The sequence below is a fragment of the Myotis nattereri genome (assembly GCF_964212035.1).
Source record: "Myotis nattereri genome assembly, chromosome: Y".
Classification (NCBI taxonomy): Eukaryota; Metazoa; Chordata; class Mammalia; order Chiroptera; family Vespertilionidae; genus Myotis; species Myotis nattereri.
The window spans coordinates 20285412-20307001 of NC_138094.1; the positions used below are offsets into that span (position 1 = coordinate 20285412).

Genomic DNA, 21590 nt, shown 5'->3' on the forward strand with positions numbered 1-21590 from the left:
TCCTTCAAAAATGATAGAGTCCTTTTCCATGGTAAGTATGAAACACTTCATTATTACCAATATTCCATTGAGGTATTCAACACAGAACCATATATGTTGGTTAATAAAAGTCCTCCAAAGACCTCTAGTAATAAGCACTAAAATGTCTCACATTCCAGGGGAAAACAGATACATTCCATTCTTGTCTTTTAATAGGCTTATTCTTGGTTTTCTGGAGAGAGAGAAAGGGAAAGGGATAGAGAGTTGGAAACATAGATAAAAGAGAAATATTTTGATCAGCGGCTTCCTTAAATGTGTCAAACTGGTGAATCAGCCAGCACCCTGGGAATTTGTCCTGACCAGGAATAGATGATGAGACATCTTAGTTCACAATTCTATCCTCAACCATTGAGCAATACTTGCTGGGCAATGTGGATTACTTTTTAGAATGTGTCAGTTACTTCATTTTTGTTTTGACAACATCTATTTAATTTTTTCCAGTGCACCCGGCTTACATAAGCTATTTTTTAAAACAAACAATCATTCATTCAAAATGATTAGGTACTTTATTCCTCCTCTACCCCCTCTCAGTTTTCTTACTTTTATTATTTCTTCAGTTAAAATGACAGAAAAAAATGTCCAGTATGACTGAAAATCTGTATTTACATAGTTCTGATTTTTTCTCCATTTTATTTTTAATTGGCTTCTTGCACAATCTTTAGTATTTATATGTTATACACTGTTTGTTAAATATGGTTCTAAGAAAACAAGCCATCTTGAAGGGGAGAGCTGCTATGACTAGGAACCCAGCCTCACCTCCACCCAGATGGGCCTCAGACATCACCTGTGATCCTAGAGCCACTCTGGCCAAAGACCTTTTTATGGCAGCAGCAGGCCCACGGACACCGGGACTTCAGCCCCCCACCAACGCCACTGCCTCCTGTGAGACTTGGAGTGCACAACTGAATTGCCGATCCACTCTGTGGCCATTGGCCCCTCGCACCCTGGCACCAAAGGTTCTGCAATGATAGCTAAAATGGGGAGACAAACAAACCACCCCCAAAGGAGAGAAAAGGAGGAATTGCCGAGAAGGGAAACGCAACTAAATGGAGGCATACAATATGTTCGAAAAGGAATTCAGAATAAGGGTCATACAGTTTATATATCAGATGCATGGGAAATCCACAACTTACATAAGAATCAAGGAAAATGAAAAAATTTGATAATAGCTACAATAGAATATACGATGGAAGGTTTCAATAGTAGACTAGAATTAGCAAAGGATTAAATCAGCGATTTAGGAGACAAGGCAGAGTAACAACCCTGAACAACACAATCTGAACAGCAATTGGAGAGAAAAAATAAAAAGCAGGTGGATATCTTAAGGGAGACTGGGGACAACATGAAACAAAGTAACATGTGTATAATGTGTCAGAGGGACAAGATGAGGAACAAGGATTAGGAAACCTATTAGAAGAAATAATCACAAAACCTTCCTGATCTTGGGAAGAAAAAGTCACACAAGCACAGACAGTCCCAAACAAGATGAACCCAGTAAGACCTATACCAAGACACATTGTAATTATAATGGCAAACAATAACGACACAAACAGAACCTTAAAGGCTGCAAGAGAGAGAGAGAGAGAGAGTCACCTACAAACGCTCTCCTGTTAGATTATCAAATGATTTTTAACAGAAACACATCAGGCCAGAAGGGAATGAAAGGAAATATACAAAGTGATGCAAAACAAGGGACTGAATACAAGAATACTTATCCAGCAAGGCTATCATTCAAAACTATAGAGGAATTCAGTTTCTTCACAGAAAAAAAAATCTAAGGGAATGTTTCACTACGAAACCATCAATGCAAGAAATGCTAAACAGAAAGTTGTAAAAAGAAGGAATAGAAGAGACAGAAGAAAAACAGGCATAAAGAAAAAAGTGGCAACAAATCAGTACCTATCAAAATAACCTTAAACCTAAATGAAATAAACACTCCATTCAAAAGATATAGGATGGCTAAAATTATAATAAAACAAGACCCATATGTATGCAGTCCATGATAAACCCACCTCATAATAAGGGACTCACACGGACTGAAAGTGGAAGGAGAGAAAATATTTTTCAGGCAAAGGCGGGGGGGAAACTAGGGGATCAATAATTATATTTGAAAAAATAAATCTCGAGAAGCCAAGATTGTGGCGGAATAAGCAGAAGCGTCCCAGGGCTTGTCCTGGAGCAAATGGAGTGAGCAGCTGAAACTAGTAACACCCACCCCGAATTGGCGAAGTACACTCAGGTGGTGAGACAGTTTGCAGCAGGGAAGGGCAGAGTTCCTCTGGTAAGGTAAAAACCAGGGATCTGGGCAGGAAAGTTTGCCACACCTCTGAGCCCAGAGGGTAGGAGGGAGACCACGCAGCACACAGCCGCGACTCTTGGGACAGGCACAGCTCCTGACTGTGGAAAAGAGATCCGCGGGACTGTTGGTGCAGGGAGATTTGAGATCTGGTTTCCATAATTACGGAGGACTGAGCCTAAAGGGGCAGCCTGAAGTGTTGACCAGACCATGCCGTGCCCGTAAAAGAGGAGCTTACAGAAACTCAGCCTTCCCCGTTTCTGTGGCTGGAGTTTGTTTGTTTGTTTTCACTGAACCCTGTTCATAGGACATTTCGGATACAGACACTCACCTGTGCTGAAGAGCGGGAGAAGGTGAGGACAAGTGGAATCTGGGGAGAGGCTGGGAAGAGAAGGTGTGCCAGGAGAAGTGGCAGTAAATTGAGTTTTGAGTCACCCCTGAGCCTAGGACTTGGGCAACCATTTTCTACTGAGGCTATAATTCCTCCGTCCAGGCCCCAGGCAAGGAGAACAGCCACATCCAGATTCCACCCTGAATGAGATGAAGGATTAAAATAATATGATTAGTCCCTGGGACTTATCAGGGTCTGGCCTATAGCAGGGCTTTCAGTCCCAGCAATGACAACAAAAACAACAACAACAACAACAACAACAAAAAGCACAGACATTTCTGAAACCTGGGATCTTAAGCCAACCTAAGGAATGACATTTCAATTTTTCATTTTAATATTATTATTATTATTATAATTTGTTAGCTTTTTTCTTGCATTTTTCTTTGTTCTCTTTTTTTTTTTGTTTATTCCTTTATTTCCTACTTCTTTTCACATTATTTTTTCAACCACGGGAGCAGCAGTCACGTGAGTGGCACGCACTTGTCCAGGAAACATCAGCCCTATGAGCAGCCTACCTCGAGCCTAAGGGCAGCAGCCTCATGTGACCTGCCCCGTCCACAGAGCAGCAGCTGTGTGAGCGGCCTGCTTCCCCTTCTGAGGAGCAGCAACCATGTGAGCAGTCTGACTTGTCCAAGGAAGAGCAGCCACTGGAGCAATCTTCCTACATCTGAGGAAAAGCAGCCCTGTGAAGCCCGCCCCCATCCGAGGAGCAGCAGCTGCGCACACCCTGCAGTAGTCTGAGGAGCAGCAGCTGCACAAGCATCTTGGAATCGTCCAAGCAGCAGCAGCCACACGAGCACTCTGCCCAATCCAAGGAACAGAGGCTGTATGGGCAGCCCACCCCCATTGAAAAGCAACAGTTCTGTGAGTGGCCATGCCCCATTGGAGGAGCAGCAGCCCAACCCTGTCCAAGGAGCAGCAGCGACACGAGCAGACCGCCCACGTCTGAGGAGCGGCAGTCCTACACAGCACGCACTGGTCCGAGGAGCAGAGCCACAACAGCCTGCACCTGTCTGACGAGCAGCAGACGGGTGAGTGGCGCATCCCCATCCGAGGAGGAGCAGCCACGCGTGCAGCTCACGCCCGTCCAAAGATCAGCAGCCTTGCAAGCAGCCCATTCCTGTCTGAGGAGCAAAAGACTTGCAATCAACCTGTCCAAGTCCTAGGAGCAGTAGCCCAACAAGCAGCACACCACATCAGAGGAACAAGAGCAGCGTGCATCCAGCCCCCATCGAAGGATCAGCAGCCATGTGAGCAGTCCGCCCCAGTTCAAGGAGTAGCAGCTGCGTGTGTAGCCCACCCCCATCCAAAGAACAGATACCTCGTGATCAGCACATCGTTCGTCTGAGGAACGGCAGCTGCGTGTGAAGCTTCCCCGCACCAGGCAGAGGAACCACCACAGCTGTGAACAGCACCCACCAGAGGAGCGGCTGCCAACTGAGGAGCAGCTGCTACCACAACTGCTTGAGGAGCAACCACAACTCGAGGAGCCACTGCCACCCAAGGAGCAGCTCCTGAATGACTCAACATCTAGATATGTCGGTGAGATCAAACATGGGTAGACAAAGAAACCCCCAAAGGAAAGAAAAGGAGAACTCACCAGAAAAGCAGCTAAGTGAAACAGAGGCATGCAGCTTGACAGACAAAGAATTCAGATTAAGGGTGCTAGAATCCATAAACCAGATGGAGGAAAAAATAAACAACTTATCAAGAACATAGAAGAAACAGAAGAAAAAAACCATCAACTTATATAAGAATCAAAAAGAAACGAATGAAAAAAATCAATAAATTATGGAAGAACCAAGAAGAAATGAAGACTGTTATAGCTCTAATAAAAAACACCATTGAAAGTTTCTATACTAGACTAGGAGAAGCAGAGGACTGAATTAGCGACTTAGAAGACAGGGAGGCAAAACACACCCAAACTGAACTGCAATTGGAGAAAAAAAATTCAAAGACAGGAGGAGAGCCTAAGGGAACAATGGAACAACATGAAACGAAACAACATGCGAATAATAGGGGTTCCTGAACAACAGAAAGAGGAACAAGGGTTAGAAAACCTATTGGAAGAAATAATATCCGAAAACTTCCCTCAGGTGGGGAAGAAAAAAGTCACACAAGCACAGAGTTCCAAACAATGTGAACCCAAAAAGACCCACATCAAGACTCATCATAATCACCATGGCAAATGTTCAGGACATAGAGAGAATCTTAAAGGCTACAAGAGAGAGACTGAAAGTTACATACAAGTGATCTCCCATTAGATTATCAAATGATTTCTCAACAGAAACACATCAGGCCAGAAAAGAATGGATGGAAAATAACAAAGTGATGCAAAGCAAAGGACTGAATCCAAGAATACTATATCCAGCAAGGCTATCATTCAGAATTGAAGGGGAAATAAGAAGCTTCACAGACAAAAAAAGGCTAAGGGAGTTTATCACCACCAAGCCAGCAATGCTAAAAATGCTAAAAGGACTGGTGAAAAAAAGAAGAAAGACAAAGCTAAGAAAGAAAACAGGCACAAAAAATAGAAATGCCTACAAACAAGTACCTTTCAATAATAACTTTAAATGTACATGGACTAAATGCTCCAATCAAAAGACATCAAGTGGCTGAATGGATAAAAAACAATGACCCATATATGTGCTGTCTACAAGAGACCCTCCTCAGAAGAATGGACTCACAGAGACTGAAAGAGAAGGGATGGAAAAATATCTTTCAGGCAAACGGAAATGAAAGAGAAAAAAAAAAACAGCTGTGGTAGCAATACTTATATCGGACAAAATAGACCTCAAAGTGAAGGCCATAACAAGAGATAAAGAAGGCCACTTCATAATACTAAAGGGATCAATACAAGAGGCTATAACCCTGATAAACATATATCCACCCAATGCAGGAGTTCCCAAATACATAAAAAATAGCTCCTGGAAGACATCAAGGGAGAGATCGACAACAATACAATCATAGTAAGGGACTTTAATACACCACTGACATCACTGGATAAATCCTCTAGACAAACAATTGGCAAAGAACCAGCAATCCTAAATGACTCACTAGATCAGATGGACTTAATTGACATCTTCAGAACATTTCACCGCAAATCCAGGGAATATATGTTCTTCTGAAGTGCTCATAGGACATTTTCAAAAGTAGACCACGTATTGTGTCACAAAGTCTACCCAAATTCAAGAAGATTGAAAGCATCTTCTCAGACCACAATGGCATAATATTAGAAATAAACTACAATAAAAACCATCCAAAATACTCAAACACTGGAAGCTGAATAGCATGTTATTCAATATTGATTGGTTACCAATGAGATCAAAGAAGAAATGAAAAACATCCTGGAAACTAATGACAATGAAAACACAACAATCAAAAACCTATGGGACACAATGAAAGCAGTCCTGTGAGGGAAGTGTATAGCTCTACAGGCCTATCTCAAAAAACAAGAAAAATGGTAGTAAATCATCTAACTCTACAACTCAAAGAACTAGAAAGAGAGCAACATGAAAACCCCAGAGTGAGCAGAAGGAAGGAGATAATAAAGATTAGATCAGAAAAAAATGACATAGAGACCAAAAAAATACAGAATATCAATGAAACCAAGAGCTGGTTCTTTGAAAGGATAAACAAGATTGACAAACCTCTAGCCAGGCTCACCAAGAAGCAGAGAGAGAGGACCCATATAAACAAAATCAGAAATGATAGAGGCGAAATAACAACAGACCCCCACAGAAATATAAATGATTGTTAAAAAATACTATGGACAACTCAACTCCAACAAACTAGACAACCCGTAGGAAATCGACATGTTCCTAGAAAAATACAACATTCCAAAACTCAATCAGGAAGAATCAAAACATCTCAAAAGGCCAATAACTATGGAAGAAATTAGAGCAGTCATCAAAAAGCTACCAGCAAACAAAAGCCAGGGTCAGACAGCTTCACAGGGGAGTTTTACCAAAATCTCAACAAAGACCTAAAACCTATCCTGCTTACACTTCTACAAGAATCCAAGAGGAAGGAACACTTTCAAGATCATTCTATGAGCCAGTATCACCCTAATACCAAAACCAGGTAAAGACAACACAATGAAAGAGACTTACAGGCCAATATCCCTCATGAACAAAGATGCCAGAATCCTCAACAAAATCTTAGCAAATCAGATCCAGCAGTATATCAGAAAGATCATACACCATGGCCAAGTAGGATTTTTCTCAAGGATGCAAGGATGGTACAATATCAGAAAATCAATAAACATGATACATCACATAAACAAACTGAGAGTAAAAATCCACATAGTCATATAAAGTGATGCAGAAAAAGCATTTGACAAAATCCAACACCCAATTTTGAGAAAAACTCTAAGCAAACAGGGCATAGAGGGATCATACTTCAACATAATAAAAGCCTTATTTGACAAACCTACAGACATCATACTCAATAGGCAAAAACAATTACTCTAAGAAGAGGAACAAGACAGGGATGCCCACTCTCACCATTTCTGTTCGACAGAGTACTGGTAGTGCTAGGCAATGCAGTCAGACAAGAAGAAGTCAAACAAGGCATGCTAAGTGGAAAAGAAGAAGTAAAACTGTCATAATTCGCAGATGGCATGGTATTGTCCATAGAAATACCTAAAGACTCCATCAAAAAAACTAGGAGATTTAACAAATGAATTTGGCAATGTAGCAGGGTACAAAATTAACACCCAGAATTCTATGGCTTTTTGATACACGGATAATGAACTCAGAAATAGAAACAAACAAACAAAAATGCCATTTAGCAGTGCAACAAAAATTTAAGGAACCTAGGAATAAACTTAACTAAGGGGGTAAAAAGCTGTTCTTGGAAAACTACAGGAAATTGAAAAAAAGTGATAGAGGAAGACTAAAGCAAATAGAAGAACATACCATATTCATGGATTGGTACAATCAACATCATTAAAAATGTTCATAGTACCCAAAGCAATGTACAGTTTTAAGGTATTCCCCATTAAAATATCAATGGCGTATCTCACAGACCTAGAAGAAAGTTTCCAAAAATTCCTATGGATTTAAAAAAAGACCCCAAAGAGTTAACCGCAATCTGGACAAAGAAGAATAAAGTTGGAGGGATAACCATACCAGATATCAAGCTATATTACAAAGCCACCATTCTCAGAACTGCCTGTTACTGGCACTAAAGCAGACATAAAGACCAATGGGACAGAACAGAGAACATAGAAGTCGACCCTAACCATTATACTCAATTAATATTTGACAAAGGTGGCAAAAGCATAGAATGGAGTCATACAGTGTCTTCAATAATTGGTGTTGGAACCTGGATGGCAATCAGGCCTAGGCGGGGTGGGACAGGTGAGGCCGCGAGGCAGGGTGGGGCCTGGCGGGGCTGGGCGAGGCAGGGTGGCTGTGCACTGGGCTAAGACTAGGCTATCACAGGCAGAGAGACTATTGCCCTTCCCACAAGGTCTGGGGCCTCTGGGCTGGGTCCCATGTAGGAACTTAGCCTGGACAGCTGCAGAGAGGAGGATGAGGCGCCGGGCACCAAGGGGTGGCCCACACCCCAGGCGAGGGTGCACTTACAAGTGACAAGGTTCATCATGGAGGCAGGTGTCAAGCTAGGGATGCAGTCCGTTCCCCTCGCAACCGCCTGTGCCATTTACTGTAAGTTCTTCTGCGAGATCAACGTGGAAGCCTATGACCCCTACTTGGTCGCCATGTCTGCCCTTTACGTGGCTGGCAAAGTGGAAGAACAGCCCCTGCTAACCCGCGACATCATCAACGTGTCCAACAGGTACTTCCACCTGGGCAGCGAGCCCTTGGAGCTGGACTCCCGATTCTGGGTGATCCGGGACAGCATTGTGCAGTGCGAGCTCCTTGTGCTGCGGGTACTGCGCTTCCAAGTCTCCTTTCCGTACCCACACAGGTACCTGCTCCACTACCTGATTTCTCTCAAGAACTGGCTGAATCCTTACAGCTGGCAACGGACCCCCATCTCCATCACTGCCTGGGCCCTGCTGCGGGACAGCTACGAGGGGGGCGGGGGGGCCAGTGCGTCCGGTTCCAGGCTCAGCACATAGCCGAGGCAGTGCTCCACCTGGCCCTGCAGGTCTATGGGGTCCAGGTGCCCGCCGAGGCTAAGGCTGAGAAGCCATGGTGGCACGTATTTAGTGGAGACCTTACCAAGCCAATCATAGATAACATTGTTTCTGATCTCACTCGGTTTTATACCATGGACAGAGAGATCCCCGAAGGCCCTGGCCCAGGCCTGCCCAAAGAGAAGCCTGGGATGCTCGGCTGCCAGGGGACAGCGCCACCACATCGCCCTGATGGTCTGTCCCCAGAGCACTGGCTGGGAGGACTGGTTTTGTGCTGCTGGAGACAGGCCAGAGAAGGCAATGATATGCTGCCACTTTGATTCTCAGGCTTTGACTCTCCCTGGCAGCCAAGGTCCAGATGGGGATGGGCGCTGCACCTCCCAAGGGCAGGAGCGTGCAGTGGGCGGCTCTGAGGACTCAGTGTCTGCTTTTTTCCTTTGAAAGGATGCAGACTACAGCTGAGGTTTGGGATCAGTGGAAGGAAAAATCAAAGAATGGATGGGATTGTGCCCCAGGGGATTTTTTTAAAGGCCAGATTTAGAGAAAGCATGACTCAATTAACAGAGGAAATTTTATTTTGTTTCATTGAAGATATTACAAAGCCAAAATAAAAACATAATAATAATTGGTGTTGGACATATAGCATACATACATGCAAAAAAGTTAATCTAGACCACCAACTTACACCATACACAAGTATAAACTGGAAATGAATAAAAGACTTAAACATAAGTGGGTAACCATGAAAATCTTAGAAGAATCCATAGGCAGCAAAATAGCAGGCATCTGTCTCAGCAATACCTTTACTGATACAGCTCCTAGGGCATTGGAAACTGAGGAGAAAAGAAACAAATGGGATGAAGTCAAATTAAAACACTTTTGCAGAGAAGAAGAAGCCAACAAATACAAGAACAACAACAACAACAAAACAAGGAAGTCCACTGCCTGGGAGAAGATATTTGCCAATGTTATATCCGATGAGGACCTATTCTCCAAAATTCATACTGCACTCATCCAATTAAACAAAAGGAAGATCAACATCCCAGTAAAAAAATGGGCACCACCAGCACGAAGGCCCCCTCTGACTTATGGTGGTCCAGTCCCTGTGATGATTATTACAGCCACACAAGAGATGGATATGATGGGGGCACGGCAATTACTCCAGCAGCTGATGGGACACTCCTGTAAGAGGTTCTGAGTGTGGTGCTGGCGGTGATCACAGGATACACCATGTACACAAGAGAGAGTGATTCATGCAGTACAGTAGCTCACCTGATTGGGCACTTGGGGAGCCAGGGGGGAAGCCCCTGTGACAGAAGAATTAGAGACTGAAATTAAAAATGATAAGGTACCGACAAAATTTTATTGTAAAGAATGTGGCTTCTGTTATTTAAGGTGACTAAAAGGAAATGGTAGGTTTGGGGGAGGCATCAAGAATTGTAGGTACCATTATGAAGTTTCAGGATTGGAGGCAAGTTTTGAATTATACCAGGTTGTTTCATAAGTGCTGATTTAAATTACAATACACTTAAATGTTTAAATTTTACATATTGTATTGTTAAAATATTCAGAATATAAGCACAACCAACAGACCAACAGAGGAAAGACACTGGGAGTGGGTGACGAGAACAAGTGACTAGGAATAGGGGAGGCCAGGGGGAGGTCAGTAGAAAAAAAGAAAGAGACATATATATTACTTTTTGTAAAAACTTAAACACTAACATTACAAAAAATTTTCAGAAGAAAGTGTTCTGCAAATGGGATTTCTTGTCTGATTTTATGACAAACACATAAAAGCAATCTGTTTGGATGGTGAGTTATATTCATGGCCCTAAATTTCCCAGGGTGTCTATGACCATATGTGCATAAAGTCTATGAAGTGAACTGTATACAAAATGAAGCAGTGTGTTATTTCGTCATGGCATGCTGCCCTGTTTTCAGGTTAGGGAGGGTAAACAAATGAGGTATTCTCCTTGGAAAACCTAAATGGATAAAAGGATTGAAGAACCTCTGACAAGGCTGCAAAACAAGGATTCCTCCAGCTCTGTGGCCCACACTTTGCCCCCTAAGATACTGATAAGGAGCAGGCCGATCCCACTGGCCCCAGGAGGAAGAGGAGACCTTGGGGAAATAGGAGATGGTGGTGAGCAGCAACAGGGCAATGTGGTGTGGCAGCGCAGCAGCCTAGGCCTCAGCATGAGGAAGATTCACAGACACCTGTGGAAAGGAGTATAGGAAGAACATGTCATGGCAGCCCCTGTTGAGGGGCAGGTGGAAAGGCCTGAAGGTGCTGTGGGTGGCCTAGAGGGAGAGTTCAGAGGAGGGGCTGAGGTAATCTGCTTTGACTCTGAGTGACAATGGACATGCACACTCTCTCCCCCTGCCTAAGCCCCCCTGCCTGATCTGGAATTGCACTGCACTTGTTGTGCTGGTAGTTCCTGTCTCAGGCACACATCCTGAGGTCCGGGGGTCACAGGCTGTATCCTTCCCAGCATCCAGGTGTCCCTGTGAGAGAAAAGTAATGGCCCAGGAACCTGGCAGCACACCAGGGGAGAGCCCAGGCAGCCCCTCCTCACCCGCCCTGTCCACTCTGGGGACCATCTTCCTCTCATAGTTCTCCAGGGGATTGAGCCACAGGTCCTTGCTGATGATCTGGTAGGGCAAACAGGAGACCATAGGGACCTGAATAGAATTGCAAGCAGCAGGTGGACACAGGAAGCTGTATGCTGGCATGGCCAGTGATCCAACCTCAGCAATCCTGCCAGATCCTGCCACGCTGTTGTCAGAGAACCAGTAGAAGAAGCTGGCGCTGTTGTCCTGGAGCCTGTGGCTGTAGGCTTCTCATTCACAATGCTGGTACCACTGAATCGGAGTGGCACTGGACAACCTGTATCCTGTAGGAGAGGGGTATGTGAAGCTGGGCACATGGCCTTCCATCCCTGCCCACCACCAGCTGCAGCCCATACAGGGAGCCTCCTGTTACTTGTGAGAGTGATGAGATACTTCTTCACAATCACATGGTTGCGGAAGTAGGGGTTGCTGCAGAAGTACAGGCTAATGGTGCACCAACCCCAGGGATGCCTGACTTCCCTCACCTGCAGAAGGAAAGTGGATCCAGGGAGTGAAATCGCTGCCCAGGGCTCCAGCCTGTAGCTGTTTTCAGGGACAGGCCACTTACCCACCTGCCCTCCACCACTCCCTGGAGCAGGTAGACTGACCTTCAAATTGATCATGTGACCAAGGATGTTTTCACCTTGGACCCTGATCATTGCCGACAACTCTGGGTGGTTGACAAACTGCTGTGGGTCAAGCAACCTGCACCTTGGGCGCTGGGCATGGACCAGCTAGAAAGAGCAGCCTGGCCTAGCCTCTCCTTCCCTTAAGGCCACTCCTTCTCCATCAAGGGCAGAAAGGGGCACAGCACCACTCTGTTTCCTGACAGACCCTGATGCCCACCAGACTGTGTTGTGCTGAGGGTTTGACAGGTTACACATCACACATTCATGCTTCTGACTGAGGAACTGGACATACAGATGGCCTGTAGGGCAGTGTTAGTCCCAGAACAGCCCGTGCAACACAGCCCTGTCTGTGGGCATCAGCCTCTGGTGTATGGTGCCTCTGCGTTGGAGCTCTGCCCCTGGACACCCTGGTAATGCTTCTATGGTGCCTGTACAAGACAGAGGGTGTCTCCAGGATCCTGGGCCAGACCGGGATGCACTGCCCCTAGATTGTCCTCAATGTTCTTTTCTATGGGAACCATCCCCGCTTACAACGTTCTCCTGCACTGTCCCATGCTCCTTGTGATCCTGCTCCTCTACCCTCAAGGATACAGCTGTGAGCCAGAACCCAGGGATGCGCCTTATATTGAGGCTTCTCTGTTCGAAATAGGGCTTGAGCCTCTGCCGAGTCCTGCACCTGAGCCGAGAGAAGGCCCTGCTGGCTTGCTCGTTCATGGGCTCCATCTCCAATTGGAGAAACTGGAGCACCTCCAGAGGGGACCAGGTGAACTTGGCCCTGGGCCCTGACTGGGCCTCCTCCTGCTGCACTGGCTGCTCTTCTTCTGGCTTTGCTTTGGCCTTGGACTGAGGCTCCACCTCTCCCACCTGTTCCACTCCCTTCATGGTGCCCTCCACTCCCCCTGCAGGAAAAACTGCTCTACTGCAATTAATTGCTCCTCCATCCACCCCTCCTCCTGGTGGTCACTCCCTTGCGGGTCACCTGGATCCTGTGCCTCCAGCCTCAGCTCTTCACTCACCACCTTCTCCTGCCTCCCCACCTGCAGATCTGGGAAAACCTCCTCACCTGCCCACTTGGCCTGCCATGGCACCACCTGCAGAAGGCCCTCTGTCCACAGGATAAACTGAGCCTGTGCCTGGAACACCTCCCCCAGGCCCTCCTTGTCTTCCCCTTGCTCCTCACTCTGGGTTCCCTGCTGCACCTCACTCTCCTCTCCCTGCACACACTGCTCTTCAGACACCCAGTCCTCCTCTTTCCTGCACTGAAGATCAAGCCCAACATCCTGGCCTGTGTCCAACCTCCGCTCCAGGGTCTCAGCCTCCCCCACCTGCATGAAGTCCTCCCACTCCAGCCCCAAAGCTGCCCTCTGAACCTCCTGTGCCCTTGTGTCCTGGGTATCACCACTTTCCTGCACCGAGGTGAAGCTAAAAGCCTCCTGGATCATCCTGCTTGCCCTGTCCTTCCTGGTGCAAAGGCCCTGGGGAGCCCTGTGAATCCTCAGGCGCCCTGCAGCTGAAGGCCCCCTAGTGGAACTGAGAGGAAGCGCGCTGCCCCCAGGAGCCCCTCAGTCTCCCAACACAGCCTGACTCTGGATGCCCCCTGGCTCTGAGACTGGTGCTGTGAAGGAGCAGGTGGTGCAGAGCCTGCTGAGTCCAGGCAAGGTGCTTGCTCACTGGTGCATGCAACCAGGCCCTGGTGTGCTGAGTGGGTGCACACTGGGCTCATGCACAGGCGCTGGTCATGTGAGCATGTGGTACAGAAGGCACCTAGCCAGGCCCAGCCTGCTGTTTCTGGGTGGGCTCCACAAAAGCCTCCTCTAATCACAGATGGGGCAGTGGGCGTCACCCTGCGAAGCCCTGCCACTTACTCAAAGCTCTGGTGTAGATAGTTGGTAGACTCAGAGGTATCCTATTATTAGCCTGAAAACCGAGATTTTGCAAGCTTAGAAACTTGACCTGACTGAAAAGAAGGAAGAAATGGTGGAACTTGAAAATGACTTCAGGTTTTCTCACTGTGCAGAATAAAGTCAAACATTGCTTCAGTTAAATATTTTAGCCGTTGGTCTCCCCACATGAACTACAATAATAATGTGCTTTGTGTTGATATTTACTGCTGTGTTGCTGACAATTACCTGGAGGAGAAGTTAAGGTGATTCAATGGCTTGAAAAAAGTTTAGCTAAATCTGATTGCAGGTCTAATTAAGCAAGTTTATTCCATATATATATGGCTAAGTTGACTCGTGCATGTGTGATACATATGAAGCTCTTACTGGCGCCAATTGCATGAGTGTGTTTCAATTTGTCATTGTCAATCTGCATTTGATTGACACTGCTATTATAGAGAAAGGGCAAATAGCAGTATTATGGTATTTCTTCTAATTAATTTCCTTTCAACATGCACGAATCCATGCACCTGGCCACTGGTATTCTAATAGTGGCAAGATATCATCCGTGAATGGTAATATTCTATTGGGCAGGACATGCCAAATTGGTCGCACATATCTATCCTATCTAATAAAAGAGAAATATGGTAATTGGCGTACGACCGCTACCCTTCCCATTGGCTAATCAGGGCGATATGCAAATTAACTGCCAGCCAAGTTGGAGGTTAACTGCCAACAAAGATGGCAGTTAATTTGCATACATAGGTTCAATGCTAGGAGGCGAAAGGGGAAGGAGGGAAGAAGCCGCCTGCCCTGACTGCAATTGGAAACCCAGTGGCAGCCAAGAGCCAGAGAACCAAGCTGCTTTTGCTCAGAGAAGCCAGGCTGCCTTTGCTGGCTTCTGTGATAGGAGGACCTGGCCACCTTTGCTGGCCCTGGGCCAGTAATCGGAGAAACTGGGTGGGGCAGGGAAGAGGCAGATGTCTGCCTCTTCCCTGCCCAGCGTGGCTTCTCAGATCACTGATCACCAGTGATGGGAGAACACCCAGAGGCGGGGCCAGAGGCCAGGCTGTATAGCTGCCTGGGGACACCATTTGGACCCCAGGGGCGAAGCAGCCAGGCCCCAGCAAGAGACCCAGAAGGCGACCCAGGTGCTGGGGCTGCATCGCTGCTGGGTCAGAAATCCAGTGCCCAGGCTGAGGAGACCCAGGACCCAGAGCTGCGTTGCAGCTGGGGAACACGATCCGGTGCCCAGGCTGAGGAGACCCAGGGCCCGGGGCTGTGTAGCAGCTGGGGCACGCCATCCGGTTCGGGGGCGATGCAGCCAGGCCCGAGAAGGAGACCCAGAAGGAGACCCAGGGGCCTCCCAAGAGGAGAGTCTCCATGGCCAGATGGCGTGGTGTCGGGGCAGGAATAAAGACCCGAGGTGACTCAGATGCCTGGCCACAGGGTTAGTCCAGCCAGCAGGGCCTTTCAGTTGGGACTGGGGTGGGGGTGGGGCAGGGAGGCAAGCTGGAAATAGAGAACTACAACTCACAGGAGGCTTAGCAGCCGGGCCTGGGTGCCTGGCTGTGAAATCCAATGGGCTGTAGTTTTGCAAGCCACTTTAAACTAGAGGCTTGCAAGGTTGGAAGTTCTGCGCCTGGAGCCAGGGAGAAATGGAGCTGGGGCAGAGAGAGGGGTCCATGGCAGCCGTGGGCTTTGAGGAGTTCTCAGCACCTCCTGGCTGGGAGCTGGCGCTGCCTCCGCTGAAGGTGGTCACATCCTGGAGAGCGAGCTTGAGACCGAAGTGGAGTTCCTGTCTGGGGGTCTGGGCAACTGCAGCCTCCAGGAGCTAGAGGAAGAGGAGGAGGCAGCCTGAGGCTGGCAACAGCGGCGCCAAAGGGAACTTAATCGCAGGAAGTACCAGGCGCTGCAGGGAGATTGAGCAGGCGAAGGAGTGGGTCCTGAACAGGCTCCATCAGATATAGAGGATAACATGGAGACTCCAGCAGGAGAGGAGGTTCCTCATGAAGGTGCTGGACTCCTACGGTGACAACTACTGGGCCAGCCAGTTCACCATCTTACTGGAGGATGAGGGCAGCCAGGGCACAGATGCCCCCACCCCAGGCAACGCTGAGAACCAGCCTCCAGAGAAAGAGGGGCTGTCCCCGCCCAGGAGGACGCCAGTGCCTGCAGAAGCCAGCAGCCTGGCCCCTGGCGAGGGGCCCAGGGGTTGGAAGAGGCGGCGAGTGCCACCGGAAGGGGGCCAGGCGTGAGTCCCGCTGTCTCTGGAGCTGGCCCCCATGCAGATAAAGGTGGAGGAAGACTTTGGCTTCAAAGTGGTCGAGGCTTTGGACACAAGTTGGGTTTCTGGGGGCCAGACAAGTAGCTGCCCTACCCCACCCTAGCCAGCTCCCCCTTTGACTGACCCCCCAATAAACAGACCCCATGCTCTCCTTGGCAAAAAAAAGCTTATAGAGGCATGCTTTTAGGATCAAATAGTATAAATATAGATGTAACAGGACAATAAAAAGAGAACCTGGACATGATGATCACCTGAATGCTGCCTCTGTGTCATTCCTTCGTCGCCGACTCCATCCACACCTTTGGGAACCCCCGGACCTACTGAGGCAGGGCCCCAACATTCCTCTTCTTATAAGGACTTCAGTGAGATGGGCTAAGGGTCCCACTAGAACTGCCTCAATTTAATCTAATCCCCTCTTTAAAGATCTTATCTCTATACACAGGTACATTCTGAGGTTCTGGAGATTAGGATTCTAACATACATTTTGTTGATTACCCAAATCAGCCCTTAACAACCAACATGTTTCAGAAAGGAGATTCCTACAGGGTTATTTACCAAACATTCAGAAGTATTTTTAAAAGAGCTAAGTCCCTAGCCCACTGTGCACGCCCCTCCTGGCGAAGAGGGAAGGCCTGGGTTCCAGGCGCCGGAAGAAAACTGGTGCCAGCAGCCAGGGGAAGGGGCCCTCAAGGGGCCCCAGATTGCGAGAGGGCACAGGGCGGGCTGAGGGACCCACCCGAGTGCACAAATTTTTGTGCACCGGGCCTCTAGTATATATATATATATATATATATATATATATATATATATATATAAGCATAAGCGACATTATGAGTGGTTGGTACGATGCACACCGACCACCAGGACGCAGACGCTCAACACAGGAGCTTCCCCCAGGTGGTCAAGGCTCTCCCACAGCGAGAGCATCACTCAGCCAGAAGCCGGGCTAAAGGCTGGAAAGTGCAGCTGTGACAGCAAGAGCCTCTGCTGCCTATGTGACAAGGCTACGAAGCAGTGGTGGCAGGTGGAGTGGGGCCTGGATGAGCGGGAACACAGCACCTGGCTCCAGCTTGGGCTCCTGCCCGGCTGCCTGCCGTTTCGTGCACTGCTACATCCCTCAGGAGGTGTCAGACCTAATCTGGCAGTCCCACATCTCCCAAGGGGTCCCAGATTGCGTGAGGGCGCAGGCCAGGCTGTGGGACGCCACCAGCACTTGAATTTCGTTCACCGGGCCTCTAGTCATTTTATTATTTATCACCGATTTAGCATGGTTCTCTTCTAATGCTGAATAATTTAAAGGTATAACCTGAATTTTGGTAATGATGGCCATATAGATTTTACTGCTCTTTAGTGGTATTATTTAATGGCTTATAGGAAGGGCACTAATCTCCTTCAAAATATGAGAAATATTACATCTCCCACAAACAGTACTATGTTTCAGTGCTAATTCTTTCCACTAATGCCACTAAATGAGCCTTTCACTAATTTTCTTTGCTCACTAGCTCATCCAAAATTGAAATGGGAAGGCTGCTTGTCTATATTCAAGTGCAGAGGCATATTCTTCTTAACTACACTGATGCTATCAATACTTCCAATTTTCCAACATAAATTATAGTGAGGGTCTCAGTGTTAGATTTTAAAACATCTCTTTACTAATATGAATAAGTCACTTTTACCTTACTTCTTCACAACGATGTGCACGCTCTAATTTGGAACTTGCAATGCCTGACTCTTTGAAGTGTGCCTTCCCAACCTTGTTTTCATTAAAAACAGACTATCTGAATCCACATTGGTCACTTTTCAGCCTGTTGAGATAATGTAGACATTCCTTGGGTTATGTTGGACTCAAAGTACAAAGTTTTCTGGATACGTCTCCATACCCCATTTATTTATTTTTTAAAAAAGTTTGATCATTTCTACGTATGTACATATATGCTTCATGGTTTTTTTATTATTATTATTATTCATTTACCACAAGTAAAGGTCAGGAATTGTTATCTTTCTTTTAATTTTTTTTTTTTTTTTTTTTTTTTTTTTACTGTTTCACGCCATTACTGCTGTGTATGTGTACTCCATGTGAGTGACATACGTGCTTATGTAGGTGGGTTCTGACTTACGCGAATATTGCATTACATCCCACTTCAGGAACGTGTCAACAATGTAATGCGAGGAACTACAGTAATTGCATCCTATTGATTCAGTTGTAGTTATTTGGTCTCCACATTTCCTCAATACGTATATGATTGTTGGAAGCACAAAGTATATCTTTATATATTTATTAGAGGCCCGGTGCACAAAAATTTGTGCACTCAGGTGGGGGGGGGGGGTCCCTCAGCCTGGCCTGTGCCCTCTCGCAGTCTGGGACCCCTTGGGAGATAACGACCTGCTGGCTTAGGCCTGCTCCCGGGTGGCAGAAGGCAGGCCCAATCTCTCGGTGCAGCTCCTGGTTGGGCTCAGAGCAGGGCCCACTGGGATTTGGGGCACCACCCCCTGTCATGCACAGAGCAGGGCGGATTGGGAGGTTGCGATGCCACCCTCAGTCATGCTCAGAGTAGGGCCAATTGGGGGGTTGGGGCACCGTCCCCTGTCACACTCAAGGCAGGGTCGATGGGGAGGTGGTGGCACCAACCCTTGTCACGCACAGAGCAGGGCCGATCAGAGGGTTGGGGCACTGCCCCCTGTCACGCACAGAGCAGGGCCGATCAGGGGGTTGGGGAACTCACCCCCCCCACCTGTCACGCACAGAGCAGGGCCCATCAGGGGGTTGGGGAGCATCACCCTGTCACTAAAAGAGTAGGGCCGATAGGGGAGTTGGCACAACACCCCGTCACACACAGAGCAGGGCGGATCAGGGGATTGGGGCGCCACTCTCTATCACCCACAGAGCAGGGCCGATCAGGGGGGTTGGGGCGCCACCACTGTCACACTCAGGGCAGGGCCGATGGGGAGGTTATGACTCTACCCCATCACACACAGAGCAGGGCCCATGGTGGGGGGTTGGGGCGCCGCCCTCTATCACCCACAGAGAAGGGCAATCAGGGGGTTTGGGCGCTGCCCCCTGTCACGCTGATCCTGGTGCAGGGAGGCCCCTTGGCTCTGCTGATCCTGGTGCTGGGAGGCATATTATCCTTTTACTATATAGAATAGAGAACTGGTTCATGGGTGGGGCTGGCTGGTTTGCCCTGAAGAGTGTTCTGGATCAGGGTGGGGGTCTCCACTGGGGTGCCTGGCCAGCCTGGATGAGGGGATGTTTGCAGCTGGTCACACACCCTTCAGGGTGGGGGTCCCCACTGGGGTGCCTGGCCAGTCTGGGTGAGGGGCTGAGGGCTGTTTTCAGGCTGGGACTGAAGCTCCCAACTGCTCCTTTTTTCTTTTTCTTTTTTTAATTCTGGGCCAGCTTTAGCTCTGAGGCTCCAGCTCTTAGGCCTCCGCTCCTGAAAGCAGGTATCTGGTTTGTTTTAGTTCTCAAAACTCTGTATCAACCCCAGCTCTGAGATCCCAGCTGGCTGAGGTTTTGTTTAGCGTCTATATTTGTTACAATGTTTGAAACTGCAGGCTCAGAGGCCTGCAGTAGCCGGCAGGGAACGTTGGAGTCCTCCGTCACTGAAGCAAGCAAGCCTCATTTTAGGTTCAAGCTGCCTGGCTGCCGGCCGCCATCTTGGCTGACAGTTAATTTGCATATTGCCCTGATTAGCCAATGGGAAGTGTAGCGGTCGTACACCAATTACCATGTTTATCTTTTATTAGATTAGATGTGTTTCTTAGAATTATCATTCAATAAAAATAAATGCCTTGTCCTTATAAAAAGATCTGGCCTTATAATTGAATGGCCTAATACATTTTAGAGTAGGGCACCATTACCAAAGTTTCTCAGAAGAACACGTGTTGAAATGAAGAGTATATCCTGCCAACCCCTACTTGAAACAAGAGCCTTAGTTGGGATCCATCATGATCCAAACAGAGACAGAAACAGTAAGAGACATGGCAGGTTTATGTTACTATATGCCTACTAAGCATGCCTCAATGCACATTTCCTGATGGTGCTATTGATCAGAATGTGCACTCACAGGACATTAGGGCCTTCATGCACAACTCCATCCTGAAACCACATGAAAAGGAGTGTATTGGACAAGAATGTTAGCAGGGACTTTACAATGCAGAGGGATTCTGAAGAAGATTGAAAAAGGTGGCAGAACCCTAGTGAATTTGGAACAGTGGACAGATCACTGGCCTTCAGACCGAAGGGCCCAGATTTGATTCAGGTCAAGGGCACTTACCTGGGAGTGGAATAAATCACCAGTCTGGGGCTTGCAGGAGGGAGCTGATCAATGAATCTCTCTCATCACTGATGTTTCTCACTCTCACTCGCTCTCCGTTTCTCTCTGAGATAAATAAAAATATTTTTAAAAGAATGGTGGAAGAATAAGTGGATGCTGCAGGGACATGCTCCCAGGAACAAACTGATATTCCAACTAAAATACGGAACAACTTCCTGAATAATCAATGGAAAACTCACAGGAGAGAACCGTGACACCCGAGGACCGAAGGTGGAGGCCACTTAGACACTGGTAGGAGAAGAGGAGGCTGGAAGGGGGCGGGCCTGACACCCACAGACAGCAACTGAAGTCTCGGAGAGATATCTCAGCTGTGGAGGACTGCCACTGAAAACTCTGGGTCTAATCCCCAAGCTGGGCCTCCTAGCAGAGAGCACCAGAACTGAGGAGGGTACCCATATAACCTGTGGATGTGAATAGCAGCAGGGCACTGTCTGCCAGGGAGAGACAACTGGAAATTCAGGCATCCTCTTAAAGGGCCAACGCACAAACTTCCCTGTGGAGCCACACACCTTGTGCCCTGGCAAAGGGAGGGTGAAGCGGACTGGAGCTGTGAGGGAAAAAGCCAGAACTGGGAGTCAAGGTTACCAGCTCAGAAGACAAACACTTCAAGTTCCTGGGAGAAGTCATTTCCTCATGCAGCAGAGAAAATCTCTCCCATGCAGACATTTGCTTTTCCTGGAGGGGACACAATTAACACACACTACTGGTAAACACCGTGCCCTGAGGGCAGTTAAGAGATTATAAATAACAATTAACCTCCAGGCAGAGGCAACTGCCCCACCTTGTTGAAACAAACTCTTGTCACAGCTGATGACCATTGCCTTGGAGGCAAGTGAAGTTGGAATCCTACCAGTCTATAGAGAGAGGAGATCTCTGGAGGCTTTGAGTCTTTGCCTGACCGAATTAGTCAGAAACATACTTTAACAATGTCCTGCACTAGAGACTGAGAGGCATATAGGATCCACCTAGCTCCTCACCACAAACCCAGACAGAAAGCCAGAAAGAGGAAACAAAG

At 47.6% G+C, this 21590-nt stretch overlaps 1 pseudogene across 1 annotated transcript; it reads left to right on the plus strand.

Moving 5' to 3' along the window:
- The first annotated feature begins 15609 nt into the window (after positions 1 to 15609).
- LOC308512471 (TCF3 fusion partner-like) lies at positions 15610 to 16361 on the plus strand (annotated as a pseudogene). The gene has a single exon. The product of its transcript is annotated as a TCF3 fusion partner-like (transcript).
- The last annotated feature ends 5229 nt before the right edge of the window (positions 16362 to 21590 follow it).